At 45.4% G+C, this 8,210-nt stretch overlaps 1 long non-coding RNA gene across 1 annotated transcript; it reads left to right on the forward strand.

Moving 5' to 3' along the window:
* The first annotated feature begins 1,323 nt into the window (after positions 1 to 1,323).
* On the forward strand, positions 1,324 to 5,558 carry LOC121033311 (uncharacterized). The gene is made up of 2 exons (XR_005791821.1): positions 1,324 to 1,617; positions 5,290 to 5,558. It is a non-coding gene; the product is annotated as an uncharacterized LOC121033311 (long non-coding RNA).
* The last annotated feature ends 2,652 nt before the right edge of the window (positions 5,559 to 8,210 follow it).

Genomic DNA, 8,210 nt, shown 5'->3' on the forward strand with positions numbered 1-8,210 from the left:
TTGCCTTTCCTGGAAAGCTCTAGATGATTGGGAAATATGACGACCAGCAAGGACCTCAGACACTGGCTCATCCTAGAATTTGCATTAGTGGGTTTCTCTTTATCTTGGGGGGTGAAGTGTCTCATTAAAAGTCATGACCCGATCTCAGTGAGGCCTGGATGACTCAGCCAATTAAGTGTCTGGCTTTTGATTTTGGTTCATGTCATGATCTTACGGTTCATGAGTTTGAGCTCTGCATCGGGGTCTGTGTTGACAGCTTGGATCTGGCTTGGGGTTCTCTCTCTCTCCCTCTCTCTCTCTGCCTCTGCCTCACTTGTGCTCTCTCTCTCTTTCTCTCTCTCTGTCTCTTAAAAATAAATAAATAAACCTTAACAAAAGCCACAACCTGATCTCTAAACAGAGAAAACAAATGATATGTTCCTCAGTCTCCTCCGTAAAGTAGAAATACCCATAACATCCCAATCACAAAATTGTTATCTCTCATGAAATAATAAGGTATTCAGGCATTCAGAACAACAATACCTAGTGCATGTGCATGCATTCACATGTACATGCGTGCACACACACACACACACACACACATGCACATTTTCTCTTTTTTCTCTTTCTCCAAAAATATCAATTCCCACTCCTTTCCAGTTTTCTTTCTATAGGGGTGATAACTTCAGAATAATGGCTTTCATTTATTGAGCCCTTATTATGTGCCAGGTTCTATTTGATTTTCATAACAACTTTGCAGGGTACATGCTGTCTCTGTGCTATAGATGTGTCTCAGAAAAAGTGAGGAACTTGCCCAAGCTCTCACTGTTGGTGAGTTGTGACGCTGGGATTTGAATCCAAGCTTGCCTGGTAACGGCACCACCCACTTTCCATATTGCCACTTCGATAGTTCACAGGAAAGTTCGCACCAAGTTCATCTCATTTATTTATTGAGTCATGAGGACCTTGTCACTTGGTCTAAGCCGGCGCTCATGGTTCTCAGTTCTTTAAGATGAACAACAGGCTCTTCCCATAACAGAGATCAGCATGGAGGGCATGATCCATTTTTCTCTCTTGCATCAAGACTGGCTTTTTTACTGGTGGAAGACATGACTCTGTACAACACGAATATCTGGCAATGTCTCTGCTTCGTGGCTCCGGCTGGGACTGGATAGTGGCAGGCATTCAGTTTCTTCCATCTTGCCTCTGACAGGGATGTGGTTGGGCTGTGAATCACTATTTTAACACTTGCACACAGATGTGTGAGGTTGCACGATACAGGAGTCTGAAGTGGAGTATGAAGAACAGACTGCTAGAGGTGTTGGAAGCTCTCCAAAGTCTCCCAGAAAGCACAGTGGCTCAGGACTTCCAGCTGAAGGTCAGGAACAGTTGCCAGTGAAACAAAGGGTCTACAGCATCACTCTGATCTCTGTTTTCCTTTTGCCAGCCCCCATGGGTGTTGCTGCCAGCAGCTCACAATTGAATGCCTCTTCAGAGAATTGTCCTTGGGCCGTTGGAGCTGCCTAGTCCGGCGGGGTCTGGGACTTATGCCCTGACTCCCTCTGTCATCCCTCGGGGCACACCGGAGCCAATGACTGGCCAGTGCAGGACTCAAAAGACTCACTCTCTCATCTCAACGTAGGACAGACTCTATGGTACAGGTTACCCTCAGGGGTTCCCTGTGAGACCAGAATGAGGCTAGACACAACCTGAAACCACTTCCGTGCCTAGATTCTTCTCCTCCCCTGTCTCACAGTTCTCACTTTCTGACAGGTTTCTCTTGGAAGCTCTCCTTCATAAGTCACCTGCCTAAAAATCCCCATCTCAGGGTCTGCTTTCTAGGGTCTAAAGAATTGTCAGGAGCTAGATGACAGCACCGGCAGAGGAAAGATGTAAAGACTATACAGTAGGGACCACCAGGCTGAGAGGAGGTGGACAAGTGCTGTTTTGACGTCATCCTAGAGAGATGACAGACCCTCTCTGGTATGTTTGTAAGATGGTCGTGGCTCTGTATGTGGCTATGGGTGGTGAGGGCAGAGAGGGGGCGATAGGGAGGGAGAAGAAGAGGACCCAAGAACCTCTTCCACAATTCCTGAATTCTCGAAGAATTACTCCCTCCCCCAACTCTGCGAGATCAATAATCCTTCTTCGACTCTTTCCGGAGAGAGTTACACACGCCCAAGTCTAGGCCTTGAATCCTGTTATATTCTTCATTCTCTGAGGAGGCGGGGGAGGATGCATTGTTAGACTAGGCTGTTCCAAGTGTGAGGGGCCTCCTGCCCTGGCACAGTTATTGTCTTTTCTTTTCTACCTGGGCATGGAGGGGAACCCTTGACTCTGGCAGCCATGCAACACTGGGGACCCTCGGGGTCTGGAAGAGAGAGATAGATCCCCAAACCTTTAGAGACAACCAGAGGCACTTAATTTCTTTATTCAACCTCAAAATATTTACCTAGCATCAGACATTGTTCTAGACCTTGAGAACCCAAAGGTGGACAAGGTAAGTTGAGCTCTGTCCCTATGGAGATGATGATCCAGAACAGGAGACAAAGAACTAATCAGGGAAGCTCCATCCAAGGGCTCTGTGCTGTAATCGGTGACCCGAGCAGGAGGGAACTCTAAGCAAAGATTGGGAAGCAAAGAAAGCTGGGGATTTCACAAGGCCAGAGGAAGTTGAGAATGTTTACAGCACAGAAGCAGAGGTCACACTGGCAGGTGCACGGATCATTTTGAAAGCCAAGTTAAGGAACTTGGGTTTTACCATATGAGCAATGGGTGGGCATCAATAAATTCTTAACATGAAGAATGCATATACTATTTTTAGAGAGATCACTGTAGCTTTTTCATGAAGGGTAGAAAAAGAAAATAAGTGAGAAAGTTCTTAGCACAGCTTAGGAAAGAAGGGGGTGGGAGAGGGAAAAAGAGAGAGAGACACACACACACACACACAGAGAGAGAGAGAGAGAGAGAGAGAGTAGTGGCCCGAGCTGGACAAGAGATAGTATAGAGATAAAATTTCCTTAGAAGGTCAGATAAACAGGACTGGATGATTTGGTGTTGAAGCAGAGGCAAAGAAGCGAGGGAGAGCAAGTAATCAAGCTGATTTTGTGGTTTGGGGTTTGATGGTAGGGCCATTCATCAGAATAGGAAACAACAAATAAGAGAAGATTGGTGGAGGAAATGAATCCGGTTTTGGAACAATATGACTTTGAAGGATCTGTAGAACATCCTAGAGGACAGTTGCATTTATGGTTCTACAGCCTAAGAGAGAATTCTGGGCTTTACATCTAAATGTGGGAATCCCTGGGATAAAGACCACAGCTGGTACATGGGTTTAGGTGAGAATATCCAGGGAGAATGTGTAAGAACAAGAAGGTAAGAGGGCCTAGGTCTAAAACCTGAGTGATCACTAGACCTCCACAGAAATATCTACACCAAGACTATTCAGAGTCTGGGGCATTGCCTCGGTGGTGGATAAGATGGTCATAGCAATGATGATGATAATGATATCAACCACTAATTGTTCTTGAATGCTTACTATTTGTTATACGCCTTATAGATTTTTCTCTCAGTTTTATGAGGTATGCATTATCATTATTCCCATGTTACAGACGAGAATACAGATTCAGAGAGGTCGCATAACTTGCTGGAGTCCACATGGCTTGGAAAGAGCAGAGCTGGGGTCCCCATCCAGGCCTGTCTTTTCAGGGCTCTCACTTGCCATGTTTTTAATGGAGGTCTCAGATACACCCCCAAGACTTTCCAAATCTCAGTGCGTGGATTAAATTAGACACACTGCCCTCTGGGGGTAGATTTAAGTGCAATCTGATTTTGTCAAAAATGTTAATGAGCTATTCATGCTACTGATAGTAACTAGTAGTCAGAATATTGCCTGTGCGAGTTGTCCCAATTCCTCACAAGTGTTAGGGACAGAAGGTAGAACATCACAGCCCTCTAGAAAAGGAGCGCTAAAGGGCATCTTAGAACATCTCATCACAACCTCCTCTACAGCCGAGAAAGCGCAAGGTCTCAGGTCACTCAAGAGCATAAAGCAAATGCCAGGGTCTTTTGGGGCTCCTTTCACTACTATCTTATTTTTTTTTAGTTTCTCACAGCAGAAAAGTATGCCCCATGTGCCCTGTTCCGGCACCCTGGAGAAATGAGAAGCCTCAGGTCAAGCCAGAAGGTAGCCTGGGCATCACTATCCCCAATCCTGAGTACTGTGTGCATTGCCTTCCTCTGAGTACATGGCATACTCATGCAGGGGGAGAGGGCATGTTTTCTGAGCCCACATGTCTGGGCACAGCACGTGCTTGGGCTTCCTGTCCCATGTGCACTGAAGTTGGATCTCATTTCTATTTCTCTTGTGAGCTGTTTGCACTTTTGGGTAAGGCAGACTTATTTGGAATCAGTTGTAGCTGCCAGTTATGGGAACGTTCATGACACTTCTCTGTGGGACAGCCATCTGAGAGGGAACCCAGGGTCACAATTGTGCTGTCTCCTGTAGACTTTGGATAGACATTGTCAGGGCAAAGTATGTGTGTGTGCCCTGGAAAGTCTGCCTCTGCCGTCCCATCTGATCTAGGCGAGGGTGGCCTCTGTTGGCAACCTGGGAACACAGGACATAATGACATTCAGGCACCAGGTCTTCCCAAATGTAAATTTCAGCTAATGCCTCAAAGTTGGGAGGAAAAGCAAGAAGGAAATGAGCATTTACTGCATCTACTATGGGTCGGCCTGGGACACCTCTTTGCATAAATAACTTCTTTGAATCCTCACAAGATAGTTACAAAATGAACCTTATTGATCTAATTTTTCAGACAAGAAAATAGAGGCTCAGAGAAGTAATTTGCGTGGATGAAAAGCAAGCAGTGTCCCTGCCCTCCTAATCTTGTTTCCTCTAAGTGGCTTCCTGTATTTTGGGCAGTCTCCACCCTCTTACATTTGCGGGGGGCTTTTGAGTTTGCAAAGCACCACTATTTCTCTTATCACCATTTGGATGGTATTATCCCCATTTCATAAACAAGGAAACTGAAGTGCATAGAGATGAAGATTTTGCTTGAGAACATACCTCTTACAAATGGGGCAACCAGAGTTGGAAACTGGATCTTCTAACAGCTTTGAAACAGCCAGTGTATGGGGAAGACCCTCCATGAGTGGAATGTTCTTCCACTTATTCCCTGATGCCCATGTACCCAAAGAGCTCTTTTTCATCCTTCAAGCCCCAAATCATGATCATGATAAACATTTATGAAACACTTACTGCATACCTGCTGCTCTTATGTATGCTTTCACTTGTTTGCTCCCCAGAATCACCGTGTGAGATAGACACCTTCAGTGTCCCCATTTGACAGATGAGGAAATTGAGCCTGGAGAGATTCAGAACTTACTGAGGTCACACAGCCGATCAGGGGCCGAGCTGGGCTTGAAACCCAGGCAGAACTACTCAATATACTGGACTCTTTATTCTACACTGCAGCCTCTCAGATGGTGTCCTTATTGTTTGGGATGTCTGTCCTCATTCCCCACTGCTGTTCTGCTTCCTTTGCCCTTCTTAAATAAACTCATTGTTGAAAATATATTATTTCATTGAATTTATTTACTTGTATCTCTTTTTACCATTGCACTGTGAGCTCCCTGGGGACAGGAACCACATCTTACTTATGGGTTTAACTGCTGGTGTTTGTCATGGTGCCTCGTGAGAAATGGCAACCTAAAAGTTGCTGGCTTCCAATAGAAGGATGTGCTAGCAGGTGTCATGGCTACAATGTTATAGCTTTCCAGAATGTGTTTTCTCTTATATTGAACAAAGTCATTCTATCTTGATAACCTCTCCCATGGTTTTTGTTTATTTGTTTTCATTTAGTGGTTCCCCGCTGAGAGTGTGAGGAGATGTGTGTTAATGTTTCAATTTGTTGCAATGATTGGGGTCACTGTTACCTTTTAGTGGGCGCGGATGTGGAATGCTGCTATGGACTGAATGTTGTGTCTGCCTCAAATTCATATGTTGACAACCTAATCCCAAATGTGATAGTATTTGGAGATGGAATCTTTGGGAGGGAATTAGGTTTAGATAATATCAAGGGTAGACTCCCCCTTGATGGGATTAGTGTCCTTATAAGAAGAGGAAGAGACACCAAAGCTTACTCTGATTGCCACAGGAGGACACAGAAAGAATGTGGCTGCTGACAAACTAGGAGTAAGGCTCTCACTAGACATTGGCACCTTGATCTTGCATTTTCCAGCCTCCAGAACCACGAGAAATAAATGTGTACTGCTTAAGGCACACCATCTACAGTATTTTGCTGTGGCAGCTCAGGCAGACTAAAACAGAGTTTATAATCTTCCAGTGTAATGTGCAGGACAGTCCCACATGATTGAGATTTTTTTCTACCGTGAATACCAAAGGGCTCCTATCCTAAACACTGGTCATTAGATCCATATATTTGTACCTGGACGATGGTCCCCTAGGCCAAAACATCTGGTCAAGCTGAACTTCTTCAGGGCTTATGGAAGGCTACCGAAAAATCCCAGGTTTCTCTGAGAAAGGAAGGAAAAGATGGGTAAAGCCAGCCTGAGACAGAAGTCAGAGGTCCCAGCCTCTTCCTTAAGAAAGTTCTCCACTATCCTCTCAAGTAGGTTGTACCTGCAGTTCTGCTGGGGAGCAGTGGTATTAGAAGACTAGTGTTCCAAGACTAGCTGGGGAAAGGCGATCCCTTGGGCTTACACAACCTGCAGTCAAAAAGACATTCCTTTGAGATGAGAGCGGCGCACCATGTTACCCGTGCCCCACACACCTCACTAGTGTCTAAAGGATACTAATGTCTTCCTAATTATAGTTAGCCACATTTGTCTCCTTCAAGAACCTCTGGGACCTCAGAGTCCTTCGTGTACGCAAAAGAGGGGTCCTTGCCATGGTAACAAAATGTCTGTGACGCGAATAGGTGATTGAATGGAGGGAGGCAGAGACTGCAGGGGAGAATATGAATGAACATAATGACCCCTGTCCTCTCCATCTCCCTCGCCGGTTCCCCTGGTTCTGCAAGCCCTGTGGACCTCACTGGACGGGAGAGATTTTGATTCACCTGGGTACCCTCATGTGCTCTAAAGCAGGGGAAGGGAGAAACTTTCCCTTTCTCAGACATGTCCCCTCCTTTTGGTGATCTAGCACGTTAGTAAGTGAGGCTAATGGAGAAACCACACCATGATGTGGCCCCAGAGCAGAAGCGCTTCTCACTGATAGCCTCATTGTGGTTACAATGTAAACTCCTCCACCCTTCTTTCTCATCCCCACCCCTAAAAATGTTTCCTGTTATTGACAAACCTAAAGAGACCAAACAAAGGGACAAAAGCCATGGAAGTTTCTTTAGAGTTTCTTTTGCCATGCCTACCTTGCAGAAAGTGGAAATGTTTTCCAAGATAAGGGGAAAAGAGACCACAAATTATAAGGTATGTTTGATGGACAGTTCCAGATCCTGCCTGCCACAGCGGCCCTCATTATTCCTGATAAAATGTTAGCCCCTTCTTTTATTTTCTCAAATACCAATAGTCGTTCAAGGCCTCCAGCATGATGTGAAGTTTATTCTGGAAAGGCTGAGCTCTCCACAGAGACTCGGGGCAAAGAAACATAATTAAAGGCCTTTATCAATTCTTCTATCATCTTGTCCCAGTTTTATATAATGCTCTTGACGAAGGCAGAGAATGGCAATAAGTAATTAGTTTTTTTCTCACAGAGAATTACGTGGGAATAGGAAATCACACAGGAATAAGTTCGGAGAGCAATCTGTCCTGTGGTCTCAGAGTCCTAAGAACATAGTCTATTTCTAAGAGGGGAGAGAGGCAAGTCAGTGCTTTTACGGGATGTCTATGCCCGTGGAGGGGGTATGAATGAGCTAGTTATGCCGTAAAATAGCCACATCATTTCTTGCCACCTTTTTCTGCTTCCAGCCCATATACACCTCATGTGTTTCTTGGCTTCCTTATTCGGATGAGGTACCAACGTCCAAGTGAGCTGACGGTGTCGTTTTAAAAACTGCCCTTTGAGACGGGGTGGTGGCCGGGCCCACAGGAAATGAAGAAAGCTGATAGGCCGAACCTTTGAGCTCCACACTGAGGCCCGGAATCAGGACACTTGCTCTTGAGGACAAGAACTACTTTGTAAAGAATAACCAATGAACCCGCAGCCCAAAGGCTCTGTGCTTAAGCTGAGCCAAGCCCCGAAACTCATTTTT

Source organism: Herpailurus yagouaroundi, unplaced genomic scaffold (genome assembly GCF_014898765.1).
Source record: "Herpailurus yagouaroundi ecotype Mexico unplaced genomic scaffold, PumYag 159, whole genome shotgun sequence".
Taxonomy (NCBI): Eukaryota; Metazoa; Chordata; class Mammalia; order Carnivora; family Felidae; genus Herpailurus; species Herpailurus yagouaroundi.